We start from the raw sequence: 15,568 nt of genomic DNA on the forward strand, positions 1-15,568 counted from the left end.
ACACAGGTCTTAGATTACTTTTGTTAAATTTATATCTAAGTATTTTACTCTTTTTGAATTATTATAAATGGAACTGTTTACTTAATTTTTAATTGCTCATTGCCAGTGTATAGAAATATAATTTATTTTACATACTGATCTTATATTCTGTAACCTTGCTGAACTCACTTATTCTAATTTTTTTAAGTGGATTGCTTACGATTTTCTATATACAAGAGTATAACATCCAAAAATAGAGATGGTTTTACTTTTTCCTTTCCAATCTGGGTGCCTTTTGCTTCTTTTTCTTGCATAACTGCCCTGGTTCTTGATGCAGGGAGAAATCTTTCAGTCTTTCACCATTAAATATGATGTTAGCTGTGGAACTTTCATAGGTGTTCTTTATCAGGCTAGGGAAATTCTCTTCTAGTCTTAGTTTTTTTGAGTGTTATTACCCTGAAAGGATGTATTTTCAAATCCTTTTTGTGTGTGTGTTTACTGACATGATCATGTTTTTCTCCCCTTTATTGTATTAACATGGTGTATATTATATTAATTGAATTTCAGATGTGGGCTTGAATTCACGATCCTGAGATTAAGACCTGAGCTGAGATCAAGAGTCAGTTGCTTAACCGACTGAGCCACCCAGGCACCCCGGTATATAATCATTTTTATGTGTTGCTGATTTTGGTTTTTATTATTTTGTGGATGAATTTTAACAAAAGGGGTATTGGTCTGTAGTTTTCTTGTAGTGTCTCTGTGAGGTTTTGGTAAAATGGTAATGCAGGCCTAACATACTGAGTTGGGAAATGTTCCCTCTTCTATTGTTTGGAAGAGTTCGTAGTGGATTGGTATTAATTCTTCTTTGAATTTTTGGTAGAATTAATCAATAAGGCTTTCTGTGCATCTGAGCTTTCATTCTGGGAAGTTTTTTGATTACTAATTCAAACTCTTTACTTTTTATAAGTCTATTCAGACTTTCTATTTCTTCTTAGGTCAGTTTTGGTAATTTGTGTCTTCAGGAATTTGTCCATTTCAACTGTTAATGAATTTGTTAGCATATAATTGTTCATGGTATCCCCTTATAATCCTTCTTTAAGTTTCTATAAGGTTAATAGTAATGTCACCTCTTTCATTCCCGATTTTAGTAATTTGAGAGTCTTTTCTCTTTATTGCTTGGTCAGTCTAGCTAAGGGTTTGTCCATTTTGTTGCTCTTTTCAAAGAACCAATTTCTATTAATTTTCCCTATTATTTTTATCTGTATTTCATTTGTTTTTACTCTAGTTTTAATTATTTCTTTCTTTCTAATTATTTTTTACCTTATTTTTCTTTTTCTAGTTTCTTAAGGTGGAAGGTTAGGTTTTTGACTTGAGATTTGTTTTCTTTGCTGATAAGACATTTACAGCTGTAAGTTTCTTCCTGGGCAATGGTTTTGCTGCATCCCATAAGTTCTGGTATGTTGTATTTTCATTTCACTCATCTGAAAGCATTTTCTAATTCCTCTCTTGATTTTCTTCTTTGATTCATTGGTTATTAAAGAATATGTTGCTTAATATCTCAAGATTCTTTTTTTTCCTGTATTGTTTTCCAGTTTACTTAATTAGAGAATGAAGTTAACAGAAAAGATACTTTGTATGACTTCAAAACTTACTGGGGCTTGCATTATGGTCTATCCTGGAGAATGTTCTATGTGTGTGTGAATAGTGTAAGTACTCTGTTGTTGAGTGGAATGTTCTACAGATGTCTACTGGGCCTAGGAGCTCTATACTGTTTTCAGGACTTCTGTTTCTTTTGTTATCTCTTGCTTAGATAGTCTATCCATTATTGAAAGTGGAGTACTAAAGACTCTATTAATGCTGAATTGTCTGTTTTTCCCTTCAGTTCTGTCAGTTTTGCTTCCTATACTTTGGGTTTCTATTGTTAGTTGAGTCTTGCTTTTTTAATCTGAAAATCTTGGTCTCTTAATTGGTGTGTTTAAACTACTTATATTTAATGTAATTATTGATATGGTTAAAGTACCATCTTGCTCATTATTTTCTATTCTATCTCTTCTTTGTTTATAACTCTTTTATATGCATAATTTTTTTTTTTTGATTTTTTTATTTATTTGACAGAGAGAGACACAGCGAGAGAGGGAACACAAGCAGGGGGAGTGGGAGAGGGAGAAGCCGGCTTCCCGCTGAGCAGGGAGCCCAATGCGGGGCTCGATCCCAGGACTCTGGGACCATGACCTGAGCTGAAGGCAGAGGCTTAATGACTGAGCCACCCAGGAGCCCCTTATATGCATAATTTTCTAGTCCTGGCCCAATTAAACTAGAAATCAGTAACAAAAAGATAACCCAATTCCCTATAAATATGTAAATAGATCAATGCATGTGTAAGTAACCCATGGATCAAAAACAAAATCTGAATAAAAATTAAGAACTATCTGGAACTGAATGAAAATGAAAAACTGAACTCACTAAAAGCTTGTATAATACAGTTCATTCTGTGCTTAGAGAAAAATTCATGAATTTAAATCTACATATTTGAAAAGAAAAAAGCCTAAAAGTTAATGAGTTAAGCATCCATGTCATTAGAAAAAGAACAGCAAATTAAATCTAAAGGAAGTACAAAGAAAGAAATGTTAAAATAAGAATGGAAATCAATGGAGTAAAACATGTAAAATAGAGATGATCTATGAAGTCAGAAGTTCACAGGTCTTGGGGGTAAAAAACTAGTAAGTTGATAACTACCTGATAAAACTGAGAAAGAAAAAAGAGATGGCACAAAATATCAATATCAGCAATGATAAAAGGAGTTACAGCTACAGATGCTACAAACATTAAAACAATCATAGAATTATATTAGCAACTTTATGTTAGTAAATTTGAAAATTATCCTGAAATTGCCAAACTCCTAGAAAAACACAGCTTACCAAAACTGGTAAATTAAAAAAATATATGTAAGCATTACAAAAAATAAAACTACTAAAGGGACACCTGGGCGGCACAGTCAGTTAAGTGTCCAACTCTTGATATCAGCTCACGTCTTGATCTCAGGGTTTTAAGTTCAAGCCCCACACTGGGCTCTACACTTAAAATAAAACAAAAAGTATTAAAGAAATTAAATTCATAATTTAAAACCTTACCACAAAGAAAATTCCAGCCCAGGAGTACTCTCTACTGGCAAATTTTACCACATATTTAAAGGTAATATTTTACCAATTAATTGGGGGGGTGGGGAGTGAAATGCAGGTACAAAATGGGGAAAAATGAGGAAGAACTCTATGACTCTAGATCTGAGTTGGGAAAACATGAATTAGAATTATCAGTATGAGACATGATTTACATATATGCATTTATTTTTTAAATTTTTTTGAGAGAGAGGGCTTGATCTCACGACCCTGAGATCATGACCTGAGCTGAAATCAAGAGTCAGATGCTTAGCCGACTGAGCTACCCAGGTACCTCAATATATATGCATTTATATATATGCATATGTTTTGGGGCACCTGGGTGGCTCAGTCGTTAAGCGTCTGCCTTCAGCTCAGGTCATGATCCCAGGGTCCTGGGATCAAGCCCTGCATCGGGCTCCCTGCTCAGCGGGGAGCCTGCTTCTCCCTCTCCCACTCCCCCTGCTTGTGTTCCCTCTCTCACTCTGTCTCTCTGTCAAATAAATAAATAAGATCTTTAAAAATATATATATATATGCATATGTTTCTCCATAGATCTGTTCACACAAGCCTAGAAGCAATGACGTCCAGAGCAATAAGCACACTTGGTGCCCAGATATGGGTTTGAAATGTCACTCCCCATCAAAAGAAACCAGGATTTCTTGTACTTTTGGCTAATTCTAGGTCTAGGACAAGGAATAGAGAAGGAAGTCTAGAATGTCTTATTGAATCAGAAAGCAAAGAAATGTTCAAAGGTTAATGGGACATATCAAAAAAAGATAGGAATCAGCTTAACCAGGCTTCCACTGGGAAAATATAAAGAGATGGATACTCTAAGTTAATAGCAATCAGAGAAATACAAAATTAACAATGAAGTATCACATTATCCCTATTTAACTAGCAAAATTAGAAAGTTGGCTAATGTTAAGGGTTAGTGCAAATATGTGGATGTGGAACTACACATGCACTGCTATTAGAGGAGCATAAAGTGGCACAGATACTCACAAAAGCAATCAGGCAATACCTAGATAGTGAAGTGTACTCATACTCTATGACCTATGCATTCCACTCCTGGGCTTATATTCCAAAGAAACTCGCATGACAGTCCATACTGAACCTGTAAGAGGATTTCACTGCAGGGCTGTTTGTGGTGGTAGGGTTACTAGAGACAATATGTATAGCCACTGAAGAAAGAGTTATGGATAAAATGTGGATACTTTGTTATGGTTAGAAATAAGAGAACAGATGGACATCTAACAAAAATGGACCTTTAAAAAGGTAAGAAATAGAATGAACTATGCAGCCACTAAGGAAAACAATATGGAGGTTCCTCAAAAATTAAAAATAGAACTACCATATGATCCAGCGATCTCACTTCTTCTCATATCCAAAGGAAATGAAAATAGGATCTCGAAGAGATATCTGCACCCCCATGTTCACTGCAGCATTATTCACGGGAGCCAAAATATGGAAATAATCGAAGTGTCTGTCAGTGGATAAATGGATAAAGAAGATATGGTATGTATATATATACAGAGAAATATTATTCAGCCATGAGAAAGGACATCCTGCCACTTGCAATAACATGGTGGTCCTTGAGGGCATTATGCTAAATGAAGTCAGACAGGGAAAGACAAACACTCTATATCACTTATATGTGTAATCTAAAAAAGCTGAACTCATAGAAACAGAGACTTAGAATGGTGGTTACCAGGGGCCGAGGAGTGCAGAAAGAGGGAGATGTTGGTCAAAGAGTACAAACTCCTGGTGAGATGAGTAAGTTCCAGGGATTTAATGTCCAGCATAGCAATTATAGTTATTAATACTGTATTATATACTTGAAAGTTGCCAAAACCTTAAATGTTCTCACCACAAAAGAGACGTGGTAATTATGTGATGTGATGGTGTTAGCTAACCCTACAGTGGTAATCATTCGGCAATATATAAGTATATCAAATCAACATGTTGTGTACCTTAAACCTATAAATTATATCTCAATAAAGCAAAAAAACCCCAAAAAACCCAGAATGAGCTATATCACAATATTTGTATACTAAGATATAATCACATAAACTAAAAATATATAATACCTATATGGGTGGCAGAGGTAAAACTACATATATATCTTATGCATTTTTCTGTGTGTATATTTCATGAAAAAAGGTAAAGACAGTGTTATGGTAAAGTAATGAGAATACTCTGGAAAGTAACACTACTCTACAATCATTAAGCATCATCATATAAAACTAGAATAAAGCATTTAAAGGTTTTTTGTTTGTTTGTTTAGAGTGACCTCACCAGTCAAGATGGTTTTGCTATGTGAACTATTTACTTGAGGTCAGTGAATCAAAAGGTATTTGCTGAAGGCCTATATTTGAGCGAGCTTTATAATGATGCTGGCTTATTTTTATAGTTTTTTTTTTTTTCTTTTTACTGTGTGACCTGCTTCAGTGCCTGCAGCCTATGGCACAGAGGCCAGGCAATGGTTCGGGGCCACAGTTTGCTCTGGCTCGGAGCACTGTGAGAGGCCCAGGGGGACAAGCCTGCCATAAATCCAAACCCATGCGTTATAGTTGATTCTTATGTAACTGTATAATGCTCAATCCTATTTAGTCAGACAGTGAGCCCCATATATTAAATATCCCTCAAGAATTCAATTTTAAAAGTACTTTAACAAATGCTACATAAAATAGAGTATTACAGAACTCAGGGTGGGAAGTATTATAATTAAACATTACAAAAAATAAACTCAAAGGTCATTTTACTGTCCAAGTAGAAATTTTAGTCTGTTTCCTTATAGGTTTTTGTCTAACTTCCTCACTGGGACTTCACAGTCTTTTTTTTTTTTTTAATCCTTAAAGTCAGAAGTTGGTCAGAATTACATGTATTCAAACTGACTTAATATAGTCACATTTTTTCACTTGATTTTCATATTCTGTATCATCTAAATCAACATCAAAATCTAATTTACCACTTTATTCAGTTCTTCTGCAGCTTTATGTACAATTTAATCTCGGATTATTTTAAACATTTCGTCATTTCTAGAATGGAGTAACAGTCTCTTCTCCCACGTCACAAAGTCAGGTTTGTCTGTGTAAGGTTCACCAATTATGTAAATAAGAATTATTCACTGTCTTTTGTAACATTTAACACATTTTAATGGTTTTGATAATGGTCTGCGCTGTGGTTGATTTTACACATCATTTGACAATTTCTTTATAATGATGACATGAAGCTTTGTTGTTGTGGTAATGTTTTCTGGTGCCTCCAAGGGCTGAACACCCAGTCTTATTCCCCTTCTGAGAGCTCATCAATGCAGATGCTACCACCTCTTGCCACAAGCGGGAAGGATGTGGAACCAAAAACCTGGTCCAAAATCATTCCATGGCTTACAGCCCAGCCACCATGAGGTCCAAAATATTTCTGTAGCTTAATAGTCCAACCATGAGGAAAAAACCCAAAGGTGGAACCAGGACTTGGTCCTGAGGCAGGGACAGAGAGGGGTATCCACAGGGAGGCTTATAACAACACATTTAGGGTTAGGAAGTAGGAAGCTGATTACCCTCACAAGCTCTTCAAGCTTAGTGGAATTCCTCTTGCCTCTGGTAAAAGGAGCTAGACCCCTTAACCAACAGGCTCGTCAATCCCAGGTGGGGGGGTCACAGGACCATGCAAGTAGGGAAGTAGGTACAGATCCAGCTGGGGCCTCAAATTTTGGGCATGATGTTGCAGGGAGAAGCTGTATAAAGACAGTATGGAAGATAAAATTCTTTTTCCTCAAGCTTCATATAGACATATAAATAGAACAACAGTACACAGAAATAAAAACGGCCTTACATCCTGAAAGTTTACCACTAACATGCTTTCTTCAATAAATATGCTCTTTCACAATTCAAGTGTTCTGTAGCCTAAGTGGCAACCAGTCATTCACCTCCCTATGAATTTCATTTACTTAATGTTTTCCCTCCTGTGGCCTCAGTGTAATCAATCTCAGTTATGATAAAGAAGACAGAGTATAAGATGGACAGGTAGTCTGGGGGATCCTTCAAGAAGACAGGACAGAAGATGGCTGCAGGAGAGGACTATGGGGTAAGGAAGAGAGCTTGGATGGCTTTGCGGCCTGGCAGCAGGGAGTGGATCAGAATGCTTGGCGTGCAATGCTGCTGAGGCTGGCCTTGCTCTTCTTTCGAGGGATCAAAGAGGAAAGGCCCTGGCCACACCCTACAGAAATGAACCTTTGCTCAGAGGAGAACAGTCATCTACTTATGTTGTTCAAAGAGGTTTGGAGTAAGAGGAAGAGAGGAAAGATCTCAGGAAGGGTGTCAGTAGGCTACTCTAGTTAGGCAGGTTCCGACAGAGCAGGCTTCCTGCAGCTCTGGGCAGTCCACACCACAAGAAGCAGAGACAGTCCTCCTCGAACATACCTCATATAAACAGCTTCCCCTCACCCTCCCTCTCCTCAGTTTCTCTGGGGATGTGAACAGAATCCATGATAAAGTGGGAGACTTAGAAGTCACACTAAACCACGGAAAACTTTGGCCAAGTACTAATGCATGCTTACTTGTAAATAAATAAGCAGTGCATTAGTTTTCTGCAACATAACAAATTACCAGAAACTTAGAGGCTTAAAGCAATACCCATTTATTATCTTACAAGTCTGTAAGTCCAAAGTCCAGGCCCAGCGTGACTGGGTGATGTGCTCAGGGGTCTCACTCACTCAAGCTCAAAGTCCTCTTCTAGGCTCATGCAGGTTATTGGTGATATTTAGGTTGCTCCCAGTCTCTTGCCATATGGCCCTCTCCACTTCCAAAACCGGCACAAGAAACTCCCTCGCATCCAACACTTCTCATGCTTGAAAATACGGCATTTCTGTCTATGACTGCTATAGCCAAATGTTGAAGGCTCATGACATCAGCTCAGGGCCCCAGATTATCTCCCTATCTTACAGGTCAACTGATTTGGGACCTTAATTACATTTCCAAAATCCTTTACAGCAACATCTAGATTAGTGTTTGATTGGGAGATGTGTGTGCATCTCGGAGGCGAGGAATTTGGGGGACCATCTTAGAATTCTGCTTGCCATAAGCAGCATGTGTGACTGCGTGGCTAGACAGGTAAGATTTAAAAATAAAACAAAGATTTTCAAATGCCTGCAGCGCTGGTTCTGTTTGTTTCTACTGTCGGCTACTCCAAAGACAGAAGGAGGGCCAAAGGGGAGAGTGTGAATTATTTATAGATAAACCAAGCAGAATCAAATATATGGCTGTTCTCTGCGCTGTTTGTGCACAGCTACTGACTGTCCATACTCCGGAAGAGTCTGAAGTGCAAAAGAATTAGGAAGAAGCAGCTATGAACTAGACACCAGCTTGGAAAGTAAGCTGTAATTCTGTGGTCAGTGGCCAGTTTCCCGTGCCACAGAAAGACAACACAGTGCCAGGAAACAGCTGAAGAAATGGCTGAGCAACTACCCTCAGACAAACCCTATGAATGACGTGACACAGCACTCTACTAAACACAGCTTTTGGCAGGTAACTGGGCCGAATCAATATGCAGTACTTTGTACCACTCAATTACCACAAAATCCGAGCATCTTCTTATACACATTTGAGATTGGGGGCTGAGGGGACTGCTGGTGGAACAGTCAGTAACTGAAAAAGCAGAAAGGAACCAAACATCCCTTTAGAAAAGAGAACCTACTTGATTTTATTGGAATATGAAAAAGTGATTAGAAGAAACACCTTTCATGAACTGAATTTAACTTGAAAATAAAGACCTCTGTTTTTAGCAACAGACTATTCAATAACTTCCATTTTTTAAGACATTAATTAGGTCTCCATTTTAAGCTTTAGATTTGAAACCAAGATTTTCTGCACTTAATAATTACATAAACCAAAGAACTCAGTAAACCAAGTTTCCACCCAAAGCATCTTTCACAGTCTGCAATAAATGTTTGAAAAAAGGAGTTGTTATGGAAACAGAAAAATATTTAACAGCATTGGCATAAATAACTAAGAGGGGTGCAGAGGGATGGGGGGAGGCGGACATGCCCAGATTGTTCCAACTAATTGTTACAGAGAGAGCAGGGAAGGGAGGGAGAGGGGGAAAGAGATAGAATTAAAGAATAAATTTAAATGTAATGGGTGAAAACAAAGAAAGCCTATTTTTGAAGAAAGTTAACTTGATTTACTGTGAAAGAAGCTCCAGAGGGCAGTAAGAATGGTCAGAGTTGTCAGTACAGAGGGGTCTGGAAGGCGGCCAGGGTACGTCCTAGAGCTGCATCCCCGCTAAAGGGCCTGAAACCCTCCTGGAAGCCCTGGATGACCACCAGATGCAACTCAGTATGGTAAATTCTATCCAATTTAAAGTTTTTCAGATACTGCAAAGTGTGTTTTAAAATTATGAGTGACTTCTGGTTTAGCAAAAAGACCACAAGCAGTGTAGAAATAATTCACAGAAAACATAAGGCAAAACTTCAGTGCATGAGTCAAGGTAGTAAGCAGTGATAACTCTACTTACAATTTTTGGAAAAAAATATTATAAAGTGTTCTGTTAAGGATATTCTTCTAAGTCCTAAAATTACTGCTATACATATCAAGTCAATGAAACATTTATAGCATGGGCATTAAGTCAGTACACTGCCAGATCAAGTAGAAAAGGTAAAGCAAATGTTCAATGCAGTCTGGCAAAAACACTTGGGAATGTAAAGTTAATTTAACTGAAACAAAGAAATCAGCGGGCAATGTTGCTGGACTTAAAGATAATGTACTGTATGTAAGTGGTAAGTGTGAAATATGTGCCAGAGATACAAAGATAAATAAATTATCTTCAAAGCCAGGTCTAGAAGGGAAGCAGACATCTAAACAGACGGAGCAATAACCAGCGTGCTGACAGAAGTTAGTAGATGTAATGAGTAATGAAGACTCTGATTCCATTGTTGATATTTGATTACTGAGAGTTTTCAAGCCCCATAATGTCCCCTCACCTTATATTCCACAAATGGGCAAGCCAGTAAGAAAGCCTGTACTCTCGCTCTTAGATGCAGTAAGAAGTTCAAACTTTATGAGTCCACCCCAGCCTCAACCCCAACCACAATAAAAGTCAAGCCGGTCTCCTTTCTCCATTCTCTCAGGCCATTTTTCAGACTTGCTTGGGAGCCCACCCTGCTCTCCCCAGAATGCTTTATTATGTGAGTATAATAAATCTTCCCACACCCTCTTCATGTGTGTGCATGTGATGTCATCAGTCTTGGTTCAGTATTCCTTCCAATATATGTCCATTTTTCCCTCGAGTTTCAGTCAGATTTCTATCACTTAGAACCAAACAACTGAAGCATTGACCAAAACTGAGGGAATAAAGGCACTCTGTAATTATTGTTAATTTTCTTACAATATGAATAGTCGTACTGTAGTTATGTACAAAGTCCTTACATATGGAAATGTGTGCCAAAGAGTATAGGAATAAAATGTTACTATGTCTGCTTTCAAATGATTTAAAATTGACAAAAATATGAATATGCAAAAATCTTAATTACTGAATTTAGGTTAAGAGTACATTCATTACCTGTTCTTTCTCCTTTGTTTGTTTGTTTTGTTTTGATTATATGAAAGCATCCATACAATTCTTTTTGGAGGGGAGACTCAAAGTATGTACAACATGCCTAGTGCTTAGAAAGACCACTTACTTCAGGAAATGGTAAGTAGTTCTCCACAGGGGTGGCTTAGGGTGAGGAGGCAGGTAAGAAAGGTAAAGGACAGATTTTATGTTGAGAAATTTAGCGTCTATCCTAAAGACATTTGGAAATGATCAAAGGATTTTTTTTTTTTTGTGGGAAAGAGTACAGTAAATGACATGATTTGGATAGTAAAAAGATTTCCTATCTTTGACAGTGTTGATCATAAATTGGAAAATGGAAGGCATATGGTAAGAGTCTAGATAAGAAATGATGAGGGCCTGAATTAAGAGGAGAAGGGTAAGAAATAAAGGTTAGAGAAGAGCAGACATGGAAAGTTCATAGAATTCTGGTAATGGATTTGGTGGGGGGAACGGATGGAGTGCTTTGAGGTAAAGGAAAGAATCCAGGAAACATCAGGATTTTTGGCTTTGGTGACTGCTTTATACCATTTATGGAGATTGGAAATACAGAAGCAAGAGCAGGGCACACTGAGTTTCAGGTGTTGTCGGAGAAAAATGGTAGTGTTTGGGAAGAGGGGCGAGACACAGGTTTGGAAACCATAGGCATATGTCAAGGGCGTGGAAGAGAGCACCCCATAAGAGAGTGTGGAGTTGGCTGAAAGAGGCTGAGGAAAGAGAAGCAGCTACAGTTAGGGGATAGACAGGGAAGAGAACCCTGAAAGAAGCTAAGAAAAAATGGCTTTAAGACACAGGAAGAAAACACTGTGGTTCACAAGGGTAGAGGCCAAGAAAGATCTGAGAAGGAGGAAGTCAGTGGTGTCATGTACTCTACAAGAGACCAAGAAAGACAAGATTATTAAGGTTACCTAACAAAAAGACCTAAAGTAGGGCAGTTCCAGGGTCAATTAATTCTGCAGTTTAACACTATTATCAAGGACGCAAGTTCTTTCCATTTTTCTACTCTCAGACAAATTTTGCTGGCTTTATCCTCAGCCTAGCACCTCTGATGGATTGCAAGATGGTTGCCATAGTACCCCAGGCATTGCATGCAGACAATATCCAGCATGGAAGAGGGGTAATTCTTTCTTAAGTCTCTTTTTTAGAGTGGGGGAAAAAAAACCTGTTCCCAGAAATCCTTTAGTAGACCCGACTTCATATTATTGGGTAGACCTGGGTCACACGTCCACCCCTGAACTGATCATAAACAAGAATGGGAGTATTACAATTGACTCAGATTAATCAGGAATACTCCTGAGCTGGAGACAGGGTCACTTGTCCTAAGGGCTGGATAACTGAAAAACCTGGGGTCGTATTAACAAAAAGGTGAGGGGAGATGTTGAATAGGTAACTAACGGGCATGTAAGGGGCCGCTCTGTACTAACGTATTCTACTCTGATTTTTTCCAAATAATGATACTTTATTTAAGAAAGAGCAAGGATTTTTGAGGTGGAAAGACAAGTGGTCAATGCAGGAAAAAATTCCAATCAAGTAAGCTTTATGCTTCTGAGAGTGGAAGGAAGCCAAACATAGAATAACTTTAAAGGAGGATGTATCCTAAAACCTCTCTGATTTCCTTTGGCAATTGGTTACTTCCTAACCCACCAATAATTTACCTTCTGCAGTGCAAACGCACAACTTCACTTCCTTTGTACCAGAATTTCTACTTTCAACTTTCATAAGAAGAAATGTAGCTCTAAAATGGCAAGGCAAATTCTTCCAGTCACATTGCCTGTGATCTTCTAGGGTCAAAGTTCTAAATTTAGGAACCTCTCTGTTTACATCCATGTGGTGGCTCTGTGGTCTACTGACTTGAGTGGGCTGAACTACAGTCCCCAGAACTCCCTCATACATTTCTGCTTAGGGTGGGTTATGTGGGATGCTCTCTCTTGAGAGCTGGAACATGGAAGGGAGGCAGCCGCCGTTTTGTAGCATACAGTAACTTCTCCCAGTTATTCACTCAAACACCAACGTAGGTGCTGCTGGGAAGGGATCCTGCAGATGTAATTCAAGTCCCTAATCAGTTGACTTTAAATTAATTAAAAGAGAGATTAGGTAGGCTTGTCTTAAATAGTTGGAAGCCCTTTCAAAGAGAACTTAGCCCTTGCCTGAGCTAAGAGGCTCCAAACAACAGGTGGATCTGCAACTGCTTTGCTTCCTTAGGCTCTTCCCTGAGAGCCTGCCTGTGGACATCAAGCTTCAGCACTTACTCATGATCTTCCCTTCCTGGCTGCCTGCCCCTGTACACTTTGGGCTTGCTTAACCAGCTCCCACAACTGTATAAGCCAATACACAAAACTCCACACACATATACATATATATACATACACTGACTCACTCACACACATACAGAATCTGACTGATTGAACCCTAATACACATGTGCTCACATTTGCCTCCAACTCCTACTTCTACCTTTGTGAGATAAAACCAGCTCCATTTAGTGCTCTCAGACTGGACGCAGAAAGGTTTAAAATGGGAGAATCATTTTCTTTTTCTTTTGTTTCCACTATTTTGGAGCAGCTTGTAAATTTGCTGGCTTACGGAATAGTTCAGTATACCTACTATATACCTTTCCTGTGCTGTAACTAAGAGCTCATGCTATGCTTCAAATAATTTTCTTCACTGTATTACCTAGCCCAGCTTGCACTGGAGTTCACATGTCCATCCGCACACCTTCAATAAACTTCCAGTTTCTCTCATGATATTTCAGTTCCTATCAGTTCTCTTTGTTCATGACACCAAATTATTCTCTAGCCTAAATATTAACTGAAAACCTTTAAATTCTGCATATCCTTTCATCCCACAACTCCATTCTTAGGACTCTCTCCTGAGGATAAAGTCATGCTGTGTTTAAATCATTAGTTTCGGCACTGATTATAACAACAAAAAGTTTAAAACAATATAAAACAAGAAATGAATTGAACAAATATATCCATACAATTTGATGTTCTTTAATACCATAAAAGAAAGTAACAGATAATTCAATGGAATAAAGAAAAAATGCACCATGTATTATGTTTAGAAAGCAGGTTATACAACAGTTTATGTTCAGAAAATAGTCATGTTTTTTGTGACTCAATAAAAAAATATAGATGCATAGAAGAAGGACTTGAAGGATAAAAGCTCAATGTTAATGTTTCTGCGTGGCTGGACTACTGGTAATTTCTTACTTTCTTCTTTCTCCTGATAAGTATTTTCTAAGTTTACCACAGTGGACATGCACTGCTAGTGTAATAAGCAGAATCCCAGTAAGTTCTGTAGTGGTGACTTAATAACCTATGGCCTAGAACAGGAATTCTTCACTACCTCTCAAGAATCCAGTATGGACTTTGAGAGGGATGTCTAGAAAACCCCCTAACCTGTGTGCACAATGCTGTCTGTATGTGCAGCGCTGTGTGCCTTTCTCTGCATTTGGAGAGGTGAAGAGTTTCACAGCTTTCATCTAGTCCTCAAGAGATCCATGATCAAAAAAAGGTTAAAACCACCAGTCCAGAATCTTTCATGACCTTACCTCAATTTCTCCTATTTCCAGGGTGGGGCATTATTTAAAGAGTCCAGGGAGAGATCATTTGGAACAGAAATTCCCAATTTCAATTCAGGCATTTTGTACAGCTGAAAATGTCTTTATCTCAAGTGATATATAAAATGTGTACAACTCTCTCAAAAATCAAATTATGAAGTAAACAACAGCTGGGTAGAACTTTTGACAAGATCTCCCTAGAATGGTTGCTGCTAAGCTTTCCAAGTAAGAATACTCTGTGTTTGAGACTAATGATTTTGGTGTTGTATGCCAACCTCTTCTCCTAGCCCTCATGCAGCACCAGAAATACAGCTTATGCCCTAGTCTCAGAACAGAGTTTGTTAGTCTCTGTTCTGGGCCCCTCTAGGGTGAGCGAACATACTCTAAGAGAATTTTACTGTAGACAGAAAACTCACTAATAGTTAGAAAATAATGAACTTTTATGGAGATCAAAATATGTGCCATGTTTCATTAAATATCTTGCATTTGAGAGAAGGAGACTGTGGGTTACACATTATTGTGACTGGCTTAAGGCCTCTACTTTATGTTCCTTGCAATCTTGACATTGTATACCTAAACTGTTTTTTGTTTTTTTTTTAAGATTTTATTTATTTACTTGTCAGAGAGAGAGAGTGCGCACAGGCAGGGGGAGCAGCAGAGGGAGAGGGAGAAGCAGGCTCCCCGCTGAGCAGGGAGCTCGATGTGGGGCTCAAACCCAATACCCTGGGATCACGACCTGAGCCGAAGGCAGACGCTTAACCAACTGAGCCACCCAGGCGCCCCCCTAAACCATTTTTGTAAGACAGAAATGATAGTGATATGTTCCCCATCTAAATATTATGGTCTTTAAATCTAACACCCAGAAGTCACTTTTACTTACATAATGACTATTCCAAAATACTGATTCCATCTAGAATTGCACAAAGAACCATACAAACTTCTCTCTGCACTGTTACCCCTAAAATCCATGATCTCTGTAGGAATATAGTCTTAAAAGATGGGAGTCGCTATCAGATATCTTGCTTTTTATGCTAGCTATTCTACCATGGTTCTGTACAAATATAATTAGTGTATTTGATTATTCCAGGTTTGAGATTGTAAATAAATTATTTAAACTTCATGTGTTTACTAGTAAAAAATGGTTAATTACAACTCTGACAACATTAAAGAAAATTATAATTTTCACTTACTGAATCAAATAGATCTATATACAGTTTCTCCACCACTTCCCTTTTAAATTCTTTTTTCCTGCTAGTTTACCAGAGTGGCATTGCTCTAGCACT

At 38.1% G+C, this 15,568-nt stretch overlaps 1 protein-coding gene and 1 non-coding gene across 2 annotated transcripts in view; both read right to left on the minus strand.

Moving 5' to 3' along the window:
* Positions 1–15,568, minus strand: part of TMEM131 (transmembrane protein 131) — a 232,772-nt gene that overhangs the window by 109,864 nt on the left and 107,340 nt on the right. The window lies entirely within an intron of this gene.
* On the minus strand, positions 5,566–5,700 carry LOC118523948 (small nucleolar RNA SNORA42/SNORA80 family). Its single transcript, XR_004911355.1, has one exon. It is a non-coding gene; the product is annotated as a small nucleolar RNA SNORA42/SNORA80 family (small nucleolar RNA).

The sequence above is a fragment of the Halichoerus grypus genome, chromosome 10 (assembly GCF_964656455.1).
Source record: "Halichoerus grypus chromosome 10, mHalGry1.hap1.1, whole genome shotgun sequence".
Lineage (NCBI taxonomy): Eukaryota > Metazoa > Chordata > Mammalia > Carnivora > Phocidae > Halichoerus > Halichoerus grypus.